This window comes from Passer domesticus, chromosome 9, assembly GCF_036417665.1.
Source record: "Passer domesticus isolate bPasDom1 chromosome 9, bPasDom1.hap1, whole genome shotgun sequence".
NCBI classification, from domain to species: domain Eukaryota; kingdom Metazoa; phylum Chordata; class Aves; order Passeriformes; family Passeridae; genus Passer; species Passer domesticus.
The window spans coordinates 25,178,512-25,197,041 of NC_087482.1; the positions used below are offsets into that span (position 1 = coordinate 25,178,512).

Consider the following 18,530-nt stretch of genomic DNA (forward strand, 5'->3'; position numbering starts at 1 on the left):
TTATATAAATGTATATATTCTTTTTACCCCAACTTTGGAGTTATTCAGTCCTTGAACACCCTGGTTTTGTGGCAGGCCAAGGTGTTTCCCCAGAGCCACCCCTCCCCTCCCAGCCAGGTTTGGTGGTTTCAGGGACTGAGGATCTGCTGCTAAACCTGCTTAGAGGAGCTAAGCACCACGGCACAAAATGAGGTTTGTCTCCATTAGAGCATCCAGCTGGGAGGTTTGCTGAGGCATTCAGCACATCCCAAATCCAATTGCTTAAGCAGCTTTCCTGGGATCTTGTCTGCTGCACTCCCTGTGCTCCTGCCTGAGCCACACAGGCACAACCAGAGGGTGCAAAGGAAAAGCTGGAAAAGCTTTCCCTTGGAACAACCACCCAGGGAATGTCCCTCTGGGACAGCACCCTGCTGCTGCACATATTTAATTGAATCCACACCTGGAATGTCTGAAAGCTAAAAGAGAAAAAATCAGCAGAAGAGAGCGCAAAATTGGCCAAGTGACTAGAAATTGTTACCTGCAGACAAGAAAGAGGATTTTCTACTCATCCTGTTAAACCAATTCCTTCAGCTTTGGGCAGCCCAATTTGTTTCTAGCGGTATCTGCCCAGTTCTGCACAGTCAGAACAGACCAGACCACAAACTACCTCACGTAAGAAATATTTCATTGCTACTGGAGCAAGGGCTGCAATGTTTACTTTATTTTGAAAATAAAGGTAACTGAAAACCCTAAGAAGCAGAATGATTCCAAAAGCCATCAGCTTGAGGGTACACTGTACCATTTTCCAGGTTCACTGGTTGTCTCCTGAGGGCAAACGTGAAATCCTGGTTGAGTTGGTGGAAGTTTCCTCCCCACTGACTCTCAGTGGCCTCAAAGCAGTCCCTTAAACTGCATTTTCATTCACTTGAACCACATGTAAATAACAGGTTTATTTAGAGACAGACCTAACAGAAGAGTGATCACAGCAGCTGTCAGGAGGAAAATTCCTCCCTGCTCCTCATTCCACGTGCAGACACAAATAGCATGGACAGACTTTACAGGGTACCACAAATGCCCCGGTAGAACCCTCCAGCCTTGGCATAAATGTGCAAGCCAAGGAAATTAATGCAGGTTTATGCAAGTTTCAACTTTAAAAGTGGGGATTGGTTGATTTTTGTTGGGTTTTTTTCCTCTTTTTTTTTTTGTGTTTGGCTTTTTTCCTCAGTGCCAAGGCAGAATACTACACCTTTCTAACACAAACCCATGAAACAACCAAACCAGCACTTTCCCAAAACATTTAACTCGGTTTCTAATTTAACCTTGAGTTTGATCTGAAGTTTTGAAGGTAGTTTGTATAGTCTCCACTGTTTGGGAATGCCACCAGTTTGACCTCTGCACTCCATGCAATGTAAAACAGATCAGAGAAGAGCACTGATGCAATACCCAGCTTCTGTTCAGACCTCCTTGCCATACTTCCCAGAGTGCAGAATCTTTCTGTCTTGTTTTCTGCTTACATGTAAACACTGAACCACAGTGTTTGAAGAATTTGAAGCAAGAGAAAGTCCCACCATGCTGTCTTCCAAAACTCAGAGAAGCTCTAAACATCAGGAATTAGAAATCTAAGTCCTCATCTCCATGAAAAAACTCACTCTACAATATTGAAGATTTTAAAAAGTAGACAATTAAATCAACACATCACCACATCCATTACCACAGTCACAGGATCCCAGACTTGTTTGGGATGAAGGGATCTTAAAAAATCACCTTGTTCTCCCCCTGCCATGGCAGGAGCACCTTCCACTACCCAGGTTTCTCCAAGCCCTGTCCAACCTGGTCTGGAACATTCACAGGCTGTTTAATTGTAGAATGTAATAAAAAGTAACCCCAAAGACAGAAGCTGCATTGCTGTATTTTTGTTTAGCTACCAGTGATGATAAATTTTACAGCCAGGCTGCGCTTCAGCAGTGCTGAACATCAAAACAGTTTGAAATTTGTATTGATCATCCTATGAAATCACATAGGCTTTAACTGTCCACAGAAACAGTAAAAGTAAATATTAACATTATCCTCACTGGGTGCCTTTTATTCCTGCCCTTTTTAGGGCACCCTTGGAAACTCCAGCTGTAGAAATGGATGGGAAGAGGGTGCTGAACAAAGCAGCTCCCAAGCAGCAGAGCCTGTGCTCTGGGGAAAGCTCCCTCCCAGCCCAGCAATCCTCAGGAAAAGTCAATGGACAAACCACATAAATATTTGATAGCAACATAACAAACTGCCTCAATACCGGAAGGGTGAGGGGAAAGAATTAAAAAATCCAGGGCACATGTGAAGCTCTCTGGTAGACAAGTCATGTCCTGATATCAACCATCTGGGATCTGAATCCTGGAGCTGCCCCTCAGCTGGACAGCATTTGTTGCCTTAGCTGGTTAATTAGAAGGATCTCCAGCTTGAAGAGGAGGAAACACTTGAAAAATATTTGCCAAAGAACCACAAGCCTCAGTTTGAGACTTTTCCAGAGCCTGTCTTCCATTCAAGAACTAACAGAGTTATGTTTATTTGCATGTGAATTGATTATATTAAGGCTTTTGCAGCCTCTGCAAGGAATTACTTTGTGACACATAGGTTGGAGGGGAAAAAAAAGCTTCAGCAGCAGCAAATTCCCCAGACACACCACAGATTCATTCAACAGAAGTAATTACTTTAGCAAATGTTGGTGGATTTTAATGCCAAGAGGAGGATTCTAGGTACTTTTAAAGCTTGTCAGCCCAGCTGATACCCAAAACCATCTTTAGTCAGTGTGATGTAACATTGACACAGCACTTAATCAGAAAAAGAGGCTGTTTCTCCAACAAAGGGATTTTAACAAATGCTACATTCCATTTTTATTAATATATTCCAAGCTGATGTCATGTGGTCTCTAGATTTCCCCTGGAGATACAGATTTGAAAAGTCCAGAGGGAAATGATAATTCTGTACACTGCTTTGTTGACATATGAGCTCTGAAATTACCATTGGAAAAAAATCCCAAGGTCTGCAAAGATAATTTCACAACCCAGAATGCTCCTAGCCCCGTGCTGAGGAGTTTTAAAAGCTTTTTGAAAGGAAAGTTATGAAGAATGTATGACTAGCACAGATTCGGGCCAGATTTTAAGGCCATTTTTTAAAGCACTGAGCAAAGTTCATCTCCCTTTTTAATGAACACCGACTGTTTGGACAAAATGTTTCCCTCCCTTCCCTCTCAGCAGAGTCAGACACAGTGAAATTCATCTTCTGTGCTTTGATAGACATGAAAAATGAGAGACAGAGATGGAAAAGGCTGAGACTTCCTCCAGGTCCCTTGTTTTCTTAGCAGTCCATCTATTCCAGGCACATCTGGACATCAGCACCCCAAGGACATCGATGGCTCCTTCCTCTGTCTTCCCTGACAATCAGGGACACAGCTCCTCTTATTAATGGCATCATTAGGCAGTGGCAGGGAGGGGCACAGAGCAGGGACTGACCCCAGCAGCCTGGAGCCCTGTGAGTTACTGCTCTGAGCAGGCACCAGCACGGGGCAGGTCAGCACCTTACCCAGCTGGGAGGGACAGTGGTAGCAGCGCTTTGTCATTCCCTAAAAGTGGAACAAAGTCAGGGAAGGTTGTCCTCTCCTCTGCTCAACTTCTTTGCTTGCATTTTGGAAAGCTCATCTTTACCCTGCCCCAGAATTCCTGTTTAGCTGGAATTGAACCAGAGAGCCCAGGAATTCCTTCAGAGCCCAAATTTAGGTCACTGACAGCCACCAAGCTCCAGGTGAAAATGGTTATAAAATTACTGTATTAAGGCTTGAAAACTCCATGTCTTAAAGGCCTTCTGAGTGCTCGTCTCCAGGGTTTCCTAATTCATTATCTGAACTACTCAATGAACAAATGCCAGCACCAAACCACTGCCCCCTCAGTGTACTTAAAACATAAACCAGGGGATTTCTCCTCCTCAAAACACCTTTACACCATTGAGCACTCAAGCAGCTACCCTCGGGTGCTCAGAGCTTCCCCTAAGGCTCTTAAGTGCCTGAAATACACTTTTCTTTAAAGCCAGGGGAAATTATCAAATATTGATACAAAACTCTGCAAGCCTGCAACGCTCATTAAACAGTTGAATACATGCTATGAAATACAAAGTATTAGACACAGAAGTAACTTGCAAAAGGGTTTTTTGGGTGTGGTTTTTCTTCGCTTGGGATTTTTGGGGTTTTTTTTACTGGTTTGAAGAAGCAGCTGAGCAGCCACCTGCCTGCTATAGTGCTGTTTGACGTTTGAGTCCTCCCTGAGCAGCACTGGGACTTGTATTAACAAGGAGCCACAGAATCCCACACCAGTTTGGGTGGGCAGGGACCTTAAAGCCCACCTCATTCCAACCCCCTGCCATGGCAGGGACACCTTCCACTGGACCAGGGTGCTCCCACCCCTGTCCAACCTGGCCTGGAACACTGCAAATGTACTATTTTAATTCTGGACATCTCTGCATGAACACCCAGCCCCATCTTTGTTTGAAAGAGCACATACAGCACATTCATTCAGTGGAGTTCACTCCCAATTTCCGTGAAAGCTCCAGGGTTTCCCTGTTTTGGAGGAAATGGCCCTGCCAGCCTGTTTTTATGTGGATTATTTTCCTTATCTCTCACCATGGATTGTTACAGTCACAAAACCAAATGTGGGGACCATGGGGTGAGAGGACACAGGACAGCACAGCAGACGCACAAAAGGCACTTACAAAGTGTCACTTACACCCTTTCCAGCATAATTTTTCACTCTACATCCCATTGTTATCCTGAGGAACACCAACAAGACAGGCATTAAAGGGGTTAGTCTCCCTTTAGACCTGGATTTGAGCTACTGTGCAAGACTCAAATCATCTGAGCAACAAATCTGCTCAAGCACTTAGAATGTGCAGGTGGAATAACCTGCAAAATGCAGTGGTTCCAGAGCCTGGAAAGAGGAGAAACAACTTGGGACAAGTCTTTCAAGAGGTTGCCTTTATGGTCTGTGTTCTCCATGTGTTTGTTTTTAAGGAATTAACACTGGAAATTTTAAAGAATTAACCTTTGGAAAGCAGTCAAGTCTTTATCTGCATTTGATGGCCCCTTTCTTCCACAAGTGTTTGTTACATTAACTTGAAAATATACAGTCAGTGAAATTCTACCATCAGGTCTTTGTTCCATGGCCAGGAAAACCCCACAGCTGAGCACTCCAAGGCTCCTTGTGGAAAAGTGCTTAATTTCAGGGCTGTGTGCCCACTACAGCAGCAGGGTTAGGCTCTCCTAAATAGTCAGATTAAGCAGTGTGCCTGGTTTTCACTCATTTTGAACTATTAGGAGACAATTTCAAATGGGTAGTAAGGTACTGTATAGATTGATCTGCCCCAATCTCACTGATTTGGTGGAATAGTTCACTCTTGTTGGTTTAAACATGGAAGAGGATTAAGCCACACAAACATCTGCTGACATAAACACACCTACCTGTGCACAATCCCTGTGCAGCTGCAGGTCCTTTGTGGACACCCAACAGTTGCAAGGAAATTGGAATTGAGCTTTAACCCTAAGATAAACACACAAGACTAAAAAAAAGCAATTTAACACATAGCATCTTCTAATTTCACTGTGAAACTTTTGTTATACCAGCTTCTATTTCTTAGGAACACAATAAACCCCCACAATAGCAGCCTGGGGGCTGTCTTGATGGGTTTTATAAAGGCTTTTTTATAACTGGATCTGCCAATAGCTATTGCTTCCATGCCCTTCTTCCCAAAGGAAAGCAGAGCTTGCTCTTAGATAAGAGTATCCAAGGCAAAGTACAAATGTGTCTTTTATCTTCCCAGAGGCATCAGAAGCTCAGCGTCTCTTTCCCACAGCTTCCTCTGAAGCTGCCTGGATGCCTCGGCCGCGGGAGCGCTTCCCAGCTGGACCCTGAGATAATCATAGAATCATTTCCCAGCATCACAGAGCCCCAGAATGGCTTGGGTTGGAAAGGACCTTGAATCTCACCTTGTTCCACCCCCTGCCACGGGCAGGGACACCTTGAGCTGGGCCAGGCTGGTGCCTGTGGCAGGACTGACCCTGGGCACTCACTGTCCCAGCAGCTCCGAGGGGAGAAAGAGCTGGGGAACCATTCCAGGGTCAGAGCTGGGACAATCCTTCAGAACACCTGAGACAAAGGGATCCTCAGCCAGGGCTGTGGGCAGCAGAGGAGACTGCAGCCACACTGTCCTTTGAACAGGGACATATGTTGTCCACAAGGCTTGGAACACATTCCAAAGGCTCCCGAGCAGCACAAAGGTCACATTTCCCTCCGCACTGGCTCCCTGTGGGCTGAGCCTGCCCAAAGTTTTGGAAATGCCTCTTGCTCTAGCCCAAGGAGGCCTTCAGGCTGCAAGGAGAAGAGCAGAATCAGCCTGTGCCCTGTCTTGGGGGCACAATGTGCTAGCACCGCCGAGCTCCGAGCCCAGGCTGTCCCCCAGCCCTGCCCCACTGCTGGCACTCTGCATGTCACAGGTCCTGCAGGGACACGCGCCATCTCAATTCAGCCTAAGTGCTCCAATTTCTTAAATCCTAATTTCTTAAACCTTAAATCCTAGGGAATCCTGATTTCCAAGATCTCCTTGGAAAGATGGCTTTATTTGCCATCCAAACACAGTGAAGCACCTCTCAGGAAGGTGAATGGTGACACAAGTATGGCTGTGATTCAGCCCTCAGACGATGTGGGAATGCAGTGTCCAGGAGGACTCTCGTGTTAGAAAACCAATTCATGTGAAAATAAATGGCTTTCAGGAGAGCTGAACCAGAATACCCTGTGTCAGGATGTAATTCCCCTGTGTAATTCCCATCCACGGAGTTCTCCCTGCACAGACCAGGCCCCATCAGACCATGAAAGTGGCCCCCTGATGCCATGAAGGAATATCATTCCTTGCTCTGGTACTACCAGCTAATGAGAATTCATTGAATGCAAAATGCCATGCACGCTGCCGAGACTTTTCCAGAAGGCCAAGGCAGGTGTGACTAACTCAGGAGCATATTTAATTGTTAATTGATCAGCCTGCAGCTCCACACCCCAGCACCCTCAGCATGGAAATGCAGCAGCTCAAGCTGCCCTGCCTTGCCCACCTCCAGCTCTGCTTAAGTGTCATTAACCAGCCGGTAAATAGGAACGTGACGAGCTTTGATTTTATTTTAATTCATTTGTCTGTTCCTGCAGTTGTCATGAGAGCCTCATTAAGCAGCTCTGCCACCCACCCCCCCCAGCAGTGGTGAGCACAGGAAACCCCCCAACAACCCAAGCCCACTTCAAACACCTCACACACTCGATACCTGTCAGGCAGTTAATTATACCCATGAATTATTGTCTGTGCTAAAGATGACTGAACGTGTGACGCTTTGCTTACTGCATGAATTCCTGCTGGTTTTATGATTACTGTCAGAGAAAATGATTAATAGGCAGATATTGCACCAAGGACAGCAAAAACACAGCAAGAAATAGAATCTATATTTGTATAACAAAATGAATTCCTGTTAGGAAAGGAATAAAACTGTTACCAGGCATTTAGAGCAGAAGTCTGTTTCCTTAAAATAATTTCCCACCCCACGTTTTCATACTATGATCAATCCCGAGCACAGATGTTAATGACATGATTCATAGGCTTTACATTGATCAGTACTTACCAATTCCTAAAACGTCATCTGACTCCTTCTGGAAAATGCATGATCTTGTTAAAAGCAGATAAGCTCAGAGCTTTATGCTCCCCCTACCTAATTTGCTTTGCAGTCCACTGTAAAGGTAATTCTGTTCAAGCCGAAGAGCAGGGAATGCTCCCATATAATTTATTTCTTTGTACATTCAAAACAAAGAGACCCAAGCTCATGGGCTACTTCAGGAGTTAAAAAAATATCAAAAATACAAACAACTGAGTAATTGAAGGACAGCAGCAGCAGCACCCTTTCAGAGCAAAGCCTGAATGCCAATTTCTAACTCAGTCTGAGAAGGCAAGGAGAAGCAGGAGCAGCAGTGGAAGCAGCAAAAAACTCAATCTAATTCTGCCCAAAAAGCTGCCATGTATATTTTTACCATATACCTCACCTCCAGCAAGCACTGAAGTACAAAAAGCTGCCTTGAACAGAATGAAACTCCTCCACCACTAGACAAACAATTCTACCAGCTCAGTAACCCATGGTTCTGCTCCAACAGGCTCTTTGGAAAGGTCTGTGTAAATAAATAATAAAACAGGCTGTTAACTTCTCTGGACTGCCCTGGATTAGGTTTCTGACTTCTAGGGTTTCAGTGCGTGTCTTTAGACCCTGCACTCTGCAAGCACAGAGCCTTGGCAGAGTCCAGCCCAGGGCTGCTGAAAGTTTGAGCAAAACTTTGATGCAGTAATTTTAATGCAAAGACATTAAAACTCAAAAGAGTGTTGGAAGTTGACGTAATTTTGAACTACTTAGCTAAGCTGGCTTCTGGTCCTTTCATACCTTTCTTTTCAATGAAACAGCAGAACCTTGGAGATGCAGCTGATGTGGGCAGTGAGTGAGGACAGCCTCCAGCCCTCACCCATCACTTCCACATTCCAGAGTCAGGGATTGGGTGGGGAGCACTGGGGGTCATCCAGTCCAACCTCCCTGCCCCAGAATATCTCCTGCAGTTATCTGACCTGCCCTAAAACCCCCACATGGGATTCCAGGAGCCCCCAGCAGCAGCAGTGCTGCACTGGCAGTGCCTGTTCAGGGCAGCCACCCTCACCTCGAGGGTTCTGTGCAAAGAAACACTTAAATACCTGCAAATATTGCAAACTCTGATGCTTTACACCAACCCTCAAGCAAGGATTAATCTGCAATCATCTGCTGCCTCTTCCAGCTCCTGCCTGTGCATTTCAAGCTTTTATCAATAATAATACAGAGTTCAAGACAAAAAGAACACACAGAAGTAAAAGTGGGAGCATTTTAACGAGTGCTCATAACAAAAAAAAGGCAGGAGGAGCTGATGAGTTTCTGGCCCTCTGCTCTAAGAGGGCTGTAACCCATAACCAGCTGAAGCTCACTGAACCTAAACCACAAACCTCTCATTTACATGAACAATCAGATTGGAATAACCCAGCCGTGTAAGAACTTACCCACCCTGGCTGAATACAAGCGACATTTCAATGACGTTTTTAAAATAACAATTCCAAGCAGAACCCAGCAGCATAATTCTGCCCTTGAACAAGCTGCTCTAGGTAGAGGAATTAATGCCACGGTGATTCCCTGGAGCTGCCTGTGCACAGACCAGGCACAGCAGGGCAGACACTCACCCAAATAATTCATTTTAGGATGCAAAAGGCACAGGACACACTCACACACACCCCCAACACAGCATTCTGAGGACAACAACGTGGTGCCACCCTGGCCATGATTTGTTCCACTGGCACTGGGAGTGCATCAAACATTCCCCAGCAGCGTGGGGCTGCCAGGCTGAGAACATCTCCCAGCAGAGCGAAGCTCTGGGACAGCCACAGCCCCACCACACCCAAACATGGCACTAAAGCCTCCAGAAAACCATCCCTGTCTGAGGATTAAAGCTCTGGGATCAGTAACAATGACTTGCATTTGGCTTTGTCTCGTAGCTTCTCAAGTGCAGCATTTTGCAGTTGACAAAGAAACCCATGTAGAAGCTAAATACAAAAACAGGTTGTGGAGATAAATATGGATATAACTGAGTTTGGGGTTCTGGCTTTTCCTTTTAATCTTATAAATGAATTTTTAGTAATTCTCATTAGTGTTTAAGCCATAAAATAGCTACAGAAAATCACATTGGTAACATCTGATCTTAATGAAAGGTGCCAACTCCACTGCTCCCCACTGTACCAATACATAACAGATATTCTCCTTATCCGGGTGAGCTTCACAAACATTAACCCTGGAGGTGCCAGGAGGAACAGCTGAGGTAGGTGTTGGAGTTGCCATTACAGGGGAAAACTGACAAGCACAAATGAAACATCTGATTATCCACCTCATTATCTCTGGTCACATGTCAGCTGCTGATGTTTGCCCATGAACTGCAGAGCAAACTGTGCCCAGCCCTGGCTCCCAGCCCACACTTTTGCACTGATCCTAGTGTAATTTAGAGCAGTCTGGATGCTCAGAACATTTATGAACAATCCCCTACCCAAGTTACACTAAATTCTATGTGCTCCAAGCATCCAAATTTTATGAGATCCATCCCGACCACCCCAGCTCCAGTAGCTGTCCCAAAGGCCACCAAAGCCCAAAGGGGACCCTTTCACTGCTCAGGGTGTTGGTTTTCTTTGGTGAAATCACTGCATTGTTCCATCAGCGTTCAGGAAAAAAAAAAAAAAGCCCAAGCAGACAACTAAAAATAAAGTATGACCAAACCAAAATGGAAAATGTTTGTAGCAGAAGGAAAATGAGGGAAGAAACTCCCAGACAGCTCAGACTGAGGACTAATTCTTACTTTTTTCCAGATGTGTGGAGCACTAAGAAGTAACTATTGACTGTTTTCCTCCATTACTTGCACTAGAACTTGAAGATGCAAGCTGAAAACTATGTGTTACCCTGCTATAAACCCTGTAATTTATTCTCTGTGGGCTGGGATGTGCTGATTCAGATGGTTCCAGTCTCCAACCACTAACCCCATGCTCGGAGCTGGCTGGCACAGGGACCTCACCAGGGAGGAGCCATTCCCCTCGCAGGGTCTGCTCCCACCCCTCTCCAATACTTGTTCCTCTGCCTCAAAACTTCCAGGATCCTACAAACAACAGGGCCAACCTGAAGATATGGACAAACAATTCCCTGATTGTGCCTTTGCCTGTCCCCCAGCCGTGGGGTCACTGAAGTGCAGCTGTAACAGAAATAAAAAGTGAAGGGAGCTTTCCCCAGTCCTGCTCCCAGGCTTTGCCAGCTCCCTGATTTTGAGGAAGTTTTCTCCCTGCAAATATCACAAGTGAAGACTCCCCAGCAGAGGAGAGCACGACTTTTTAGTGCCACAGCCCCTCGCTTCACAGACCTTAGAGGAGTAGAAGGGCAGGGTCACCCTCAGCACATGGACTGGGACAGTGACAGCACGGAGGGGAGGGTCTCTGCAGGGCTGTGGTGACAGCACAGCCACTGGCACCCCTGCACCTCCTCAGGGGGTGGCACACACCCTTGTTCCCATTCCAGAAACATGGGAGACAAAACTCTGAGCATCTTGGTGCAGGCAGGGACTGCAGCCACCAAGGAGAGCCCAAACCCCTGGTGTGACACAAACCACTGCTGGGCAAGGGAAGGGAGAATCACCCTGCATCCCACCAGTGCCAGGACAGGAATGACTACTCTTCCCCTTGGGAACACCAGCTCTGGGTGGGCACTGTCCTGGGGCTTGGGGATTACCCTGTTCTCTGCTGTGGGGCTCAGACAAACCCTGCCCCTCTTGCCCAGAGCAGCTGTGGCTGCTCCTGAATCCCTGGCAGTGTCCCAGGCCAGGCTGGACAGGGCTTGGAGCAGCCTGGGACAGTGCAAGATGTCTCTGCCCATGGCAGGGGTGGCACTGGATGAGTTTTAAGGGTCCCTTTCAACCCAGACCAGAGTGGGACTCTCCCCTGCTGTGCCTTGGGAAATAACCTGGCAGTAGTGAGGCTTCCGTGGCTCGGAGAAATGAGCTCTGCAAGGACACAAGTTCCATGTTAAGTGCAACAAGCTCAGCTTTGGCACAACAGCAGAGAAATCCCTTCATCTTTTTATCTTTTGCAACTGTGCTCTAGGAGCTGGCCAACAGCCCCCAGAAGGAAAAAAGGCACCATTATCTTTAGGTATTTCCACAGTGCTCTCTCTTAAACTCATTCCAGCACCACCCAGGACTCCCCTGGGCTGCAGCCTTTCCTGTGCACCCGTGCTTGCCCTGCAGACAGCCATGGCCCCACAGGGCTGGGCCCGGGCCCCGCACACGGAGGGGCCAAGGCCCGCAGGCCTCGCAGCCCACAACAGGCAACAAAGGCCCACTCAAATATGTTTTCCTAAAGCTGCTGCAGTCCAATGCAAATAAGATCAACCCTAAAGCCTCATTTTCCTTTCGGAGTGGGGCTGTTTTCTCAGGCAGGCACAAACGCCCTATTCATCAGGGCTGCAGGACAAGTGGCCCAGTGTAGTGCAGGCACGGACTGGTGCCCAGTGTGGGGCACCGGGCTGGGCAGGGAGGGTCCCAGCGGGGCAGGGCAGCACCAAACTCCCTCTGCTGCTCCAGAGCACAGCCAGGCTCGCTGGCACCTCCAGCGAGGGCTGCACAGGCTCCAGAGCTTCCCAGGAAAGAGAGAAGAGGCAGAGGGAGAAGGACTGGGATGGATGAGAACCTGAGCCCCAGGGGTTGCTGGAGTCTCCCAAAACACAGGGAGAGTTCCAGGGTCTCTGAATTGTGTCACAAAAGCAACTTAGGGTACTAGAGAACTTTTTCCACAAAGGAAAACTCGTTTTTTAATTCTCTTTAACTTCTTGGTGTTGCTGCCAAAGGAAGATAGGATCTGTCAAAACAAACAAAAACATTCATTGAAAATCCTCTTGTTACTCTGCATTTCACTGCCTTCGAGAGCCACCAACAGCTCTATAAATAAGCCCTGCCGTGAATAACTCAGCTAATATTCAACCCACCCTACACAGCACTAAGGTCACTGATGAAATACAGAACTGGCTGTTTACAGGACATCACAGTTTACATGTCAAACTTCAGGAAAATCACCACACCCAGGCCTCTGAGGAACTTTTAAAGTTCAGTTTTGCTAGGATCATCCACCCTCAGGGCTGAGGGGTTTGCACAGGACTTGTCTCAGGCAGTTCCAGCAGCACCGAGGTTGGGAATAACATCTGGGCTGCAAAGACTGCACTTGCATGCTTCTTTCAGGCTTTCCCTCTGCTTCTGGTTCTAAACCCAGATCATAAATAAAATTATTTTTATCTTAATCGAATCCTCTCTTGGGGATTATTGCCAGTTTCTATTATATAGACTCTGCTGGGAACTAAGGGATCTCTTTGCTTTATTTTGGTACCCCGATGATAAAAAGCCTTCCACAGTCTCATTCAGAGAGAGGAATGAGAGCCCATGCAGGAATTCATGCTCTCTAAACTATTTCCTCAGCCCGGAATAATTATGCAGTGTGAAAAGCAGTCATTACTTGGATTACACGACCTCTCCAGGGGACCTGGCATGGCCAAAGGTACCACTTAACCCACACAGCTCTCCCCCCCACAAGAAACCAAGGCCTGGGACTGGGAAACTATTTAAAAATATACAAAAACTCGCGGTGAGGATGCACAATTATCAAGCGTCTCTCGTTCCTACCATGAGCTCGGCTGGAATCCTGGGCAGCTGCTCCTGGCAGGGAGCAGTGTCCAACACCCCGGGCTGTGCCCAGCCAGGCTCAGCACCCAGAGCCCAGCCCCTCCTTCAGCCCCTGGCTTTGCCCAGGTGGGCTCACAGATCACACCAGCCTGGAGACAATGGACACTGAACCCAGGGGTTTATCCTGCCCAAAAAGCCACCTTCTTTTTCACCCCCCTTCCCCACAAGTGATGCTTGCAGAGTGCCAAGAACAGCTGCTCAACTTCTGGATTTGAGAGATAGAACAAACAAAAAATTGTGACAGGCAAGCATTCAGGAGAGAAGCAGAATTTCTGAATTTTCACTCACAAAAATAAGGTTTCTTTCATAGTCCCATTTTCTCCTGCTTTTCTGTAAATGAGACAGAAAACTCCACATTCCTGGAAGATTTCTTTGCAATAACCCCATCATCTTCTTTTTGCATGTTTAGAATAAGTCTGAGGGAGAAGAATTTACCTTAACAGCCCTCGAGAAGAACTGAGCCCTCTCCTGTTCCCTGAGAGTTAACTCTGCAGGGAGCAGGAGACCAGCAGCAGCACGGCGAGCTCCCACACATGCACGTCTCAGCCTCCCAAAACAAAGTTTTACAAATGCCCCCGTACCTGATGGTCCTGACAGAAATGCAGTATTTCCACATCAGGTTCCACATGGCACCGCCATCCCCCTTCATGACCTTGCCCGTGGCGCTTGCAGAGCAGAGGATCCCAGGAGCCCAGGACAGGGCTCGGCAGCACAGCAGAGCCAGCCCGGCTCAGGCAGCAGCCCAGCTCTGATTCACCAGCTCCAAGTGATTCCTCCGACCTCCACTCAAGTGAACTCCCAGGGAAGGCAGCTTTCCCATCTGAAGTCTCGGGTTACTCCTTTCTCCGTGATTTATAAGATTCGGTGTTTACATTATTTGCAAGCCAGAAGAGATTATTAGAGGCTGTTCAGAAAGCTCCGTGTTACACTCGCTGCTCCGAGCTGCCAAGTCAGAACACCCTACACCTAGGTAGCACCTGCAGAAAGTTATTCCCATTTATTCCACTTCAAAAAAAACCCCAACCCAGTCACACTGCCCCAGAAAATCCCTTACGAGAGCTGTAAGTGCTAACCCAGGACATGCTCCATCAAATGCCTCGGGCTGGAGGAACCCTCAGCTGTTTGCAGAATTTTCTGTGTACTGTAATAAACTTTTTAGTGCCAAAAAAAAAGTAATGAGTCATTTTCCAAAGCTGGATTTGAAGGCATACGAAGAAGTCCTGGCTTTCAGTGCTGAGCATCAGCTGTGACACTCAGCCTGGAAATGACAGCAACAGTAAAATGGCAAAATCTGATTAAAAAGAAACCCCAAACCAACCAACAAACAAAAAACCCCCGAGAAAACCCAAGAAACTCCCTAATCAACCAAAAAAACCCCCACCAAAATAGATTATGTATGTGGAATCCTTTTGCTGTGCTGAATAAGTTAAAACACACAGCATTTATTGCTAAAAGTGTCAATGAATTGAAGCCGCAGCACACACTCATACAGCAAAAAGTTTAGAAAAAAGTATTGTTACTGTTCTTGTAAAGACCAGCCCTTTAAATCCTGCCCTGGCATCTCCAAGACCACCCTGAAAGTCAGAGCTGTTGCTCTGGCAGATTAAAGTTCCCTGAGCCTTTGCTCAGCCCACACTCCCTTCTCTGCACAGGTCAACAGCACCATTATCAGGGGCCCTTCTGGACATCAGATACATGTTTATATTATAAAACTTAATTAAGCAAGAAACCAAGTTCATGCTGTTTCTTCACAGAGCAGAATCAGTCCGTGATTAACTGTTTGCTGTTGCATAACGCCATTTTCTCCAAGGCCATTTTGCCCAGGGTCTCGTGACTGTTCCCACTCTTTGAAATACATTCTGCTTTAGGAGTTCCTGATAATTGTTCCTGGAGCAAGTTATTGATGGTTGGTTAGGAAAAGTCACACCAAGTTCCACAGCACACTGTACATTTAAATCAGCTGCCTTAATGAAGGAAAATTACATTAAAAAACTTTTATACATTTGTTCCTAACATAATCACAGAAATACATTTCAATGCTGGAAAAAGCTATGTAAGTTGAGGCAGCCCAGATGAACCCTGTCCCCTCCCTCATTTCAGAGATGAAATGCCTACAGGAGAGATTTTTTTTGTTTTTGTACCCCATACACTTGCAAGATTTCATCTGACATAAATAATCCCATTATATAAAGAGAATAAAGGCAGTAGTTTCTTTCCTGTGAGGCACAGAGGTATCAAACAGCACCCTCAGCTGTGCCAGCTCCCTCCCTCTCTTTGAGCTCAATCCTGAGCCCTCAGTATAATTGATGTATTTAGATTACACCTTCCTTGATTCCCCTGCAGTCCCAATATTTTGACAGCACCAACATCTGCAGGAATAGTGTTTTTATGTGTCTCTAAAGATAGATTCAGTAGATGAGATCTACAAGAGTGCAGAGTTTTCATCACCACCTTCAGCCATGTTTCTAAACTTTGCGCACAACCAGTGACCAAAAGAATTAAAACAACAAGGGAACATCATGGGGCAGAGGTGAGATGCTGCAGGGGGACTGGTTTCTTATTTGGTTTGGTTTTTAAATCATTGCTGCAGCACTTCCCATGAAAACCAGACCATTAAATAGTGTAGAGTGTATTTCAGCTCCTGAGCTGAGCTTGTCCACTGATTTCCCAGAAGACCTGGACAAATCCAAGTAGCTTCTCCTCTAAGCCAGCAGGGAATATTATTTTTTTGATACTATTATTATTGTTATGCAGGAAATACATATAATTTAATACACATCCAGAAAATGCTGCATACTGTGCAAATTACATCATGAGCTAATATAAGTCATAGCTCAGTTCTGTGATTAGATCTCTGCTGTGAGAAAGTGCTATTTATTCTGCTGCAAATATGAAGAAAGGATTGGTGTGAGATGCTCCTTGGGATGATATTTGAGGGGACTATTCAAGCCCACAGCATCCTGCAGAGCCTGGGAGGGCAGGGCCTGGCTGGATGTGCCAGCAGCACCAGGGAATAGCTGCTGATTGCTGTGAAGAACTGGAGATTAATAGAACCTGATATTTTCATTTTCTCTAAAAGTAGCTCCTCTGGAGTATCATCACCGAGGAGGTCCCAGAAGGGATGGCCAAGAGGAACTGGGCACATGAGCTGTTTGTCAGTAGCCAGAAAAATCCCACTGAGGAACAGAGGAGCTTTTCCAGCAGCACTGGGACAGTGAGGCCCCTTTGTCTGGCTGTTTACTTCCCTGCCCTTTGTTCCAGCGACATCACCGTGCCCCAAACAAGGCCTACATTTGCATGTCAAGTGATTTCACTGTTTGGAAGCCTTGTTTGCCTTCCCTTCAGGACAACCAGGATGAGCCCCAGCGCTGCAGGGGCTGTGTCTGCCCTGGACACGGATTTTCCATTTTGTGCACCCATCACCACCTCCTGTCACCAGTGCAGTGACACTGCAGCCCCACACTCACACAGGTTGGGCTGTTTGGAGCTGCCTGCCTGGGCTGTTCCTCCCCTCTGGGTGTGGATGAGAACTTCATCACTTATCTCTTCCCCTGCAATAAAACAGATTCCATTCGCAGCACATCACTGCACCCACCCGAGCTCAACTCCCTGCACAGATTTACTCATTTGCTGATATTTTTTTTCTCCCTGGAAACCATTCCTAGCTCTGCCCTGCTTGCAAGAACCCAGAGCAGCTCTCCTTCCCTGCAGCCCTGTGCGTCTGGACCCATGACAGTGTCCCATGTAACACAACCTCTTGAGTCCTCCCAGTCCTGCCTCCTTCCAAAATTTCTTCCCACTTCAGGACTGTTTTTTTCCAAACCCAGCATCACTAGTGGCCACACTGGATGCCTTGGACCTGCATGTTGCTGCCTGTAAACCAAGGAAAGTCACTCTCAGCTTTGCACAACATTTTGCATCTCTTCTAGAAGGAAATCTTGATTTCCAACAGCCACAGCCACTAACCATCAGAAATGATGCTGTGGCTTTTGGGAGCTGGGCATACCGTGGAGGCAGCTGGAGGTGGGTCCCCCTGAACTGCAGGGTCAGCAGAAAGGCTCTGCTCAGCTGCTGGGGCTGCAGGGGAGCTGCAAATGCAGGAGGGTTTGCACCAAGGCAGTCTGGAACACCAAGACAGACACACAGCTTTGGTTCTGCTGACTGCACACAGGAGCAGGGAGCTGCTGCAGGGCAGGGGAAACAGTTGGGAGAATCAATATCACAGCAACACTGGGAAAAATTCACCAAGTTTGTCAAAGCCCTCAACTTGGCCACTGCCAAGCACATGCCACCCATTTTAGGGACAGTAATGGGATTCTCCCAATGGTTTGGATTCCTAAGGGAACCCAGAGCAGCGGAGAGCAGTTAGAAATCCCTGAAAACCCCAGTGCTGGGGGCTGGGGAGGGAAGGAAAGGCAGAATAGAATCACAGAATCGTTTAGGTTGGAAAAGCCCTCAAAGATCATCGAGCCCAACCATTCCTCAGCACTGCCAAGGCCACCACTGATCCATGTCCCCAAGTGCCACATCCACACATCTAAATCCCTCCACAGATGGGGGCTCCACCACTGCCCTGGCAGCCTGTTCCAACCCCTTCAGTGAAGAAATTTTTCCTGATATCCAACCTAAAACCTCCCCTGGCACAGCATGAGGCCATTTCTGAGGAATGGGAGGTTTTTAATTTATTTTCTAATTTTCACATTGGAAACAAAGCTGCTGCAGGCAAAGACACCACAAGGGACATAAATCACTCTAAGTATTTAAAAATGCTGGAGCTGAGGTTCCTTTACAAGTTGGAGGTGGTGTGTTACTTTTAAATGCTATTAATAGAAAGGCAGGGCTTAATTTGGAGTCTCACACTCCATCACTCTCCCGCCTCTGGAGAGCCACTCCTGCTTGGCAGCAGGGCCTACAGGAGGATAAGCAGAGCTTGGTGGGTACAAGCAGGGAGAGGAGCCCAGAGCAAAGCAGCACCCAGGACAACAGATCTGCTTTGGATATGGATAAAGCTGAGTGCCTGGATGGCAGCATCCCCTCACCCAGAGTGTGTGAGGTGATCAGTGCTGCCCCTGTGTGCAGGCCCAGCCTAAGTGAGCTCAGCACAACATCCCTGCCACAGGGAACCTGCCCAGCTGCAGCCCTCAAGGGGGAGGAACACAGTTTGCCTGG

The 18,530-nt window shown here is 47.0% G+C and overlaps 1 protein-coding gene across 14 annotated transcripts in view; it reads right to left on the bottom strand.

The window, feature by feature from the left end:
- The window catches only part of IQSEC1 (IQ motif and Sec7 domain ArfGEF 1), a 281,322-nt gene that overhangs the window by 105,253 nt on the left and 157,539 nt on the right, over positions 1-18,530 (bottom strand). The gene's annotated exons all lie outside the window — the stretch shown is intronic.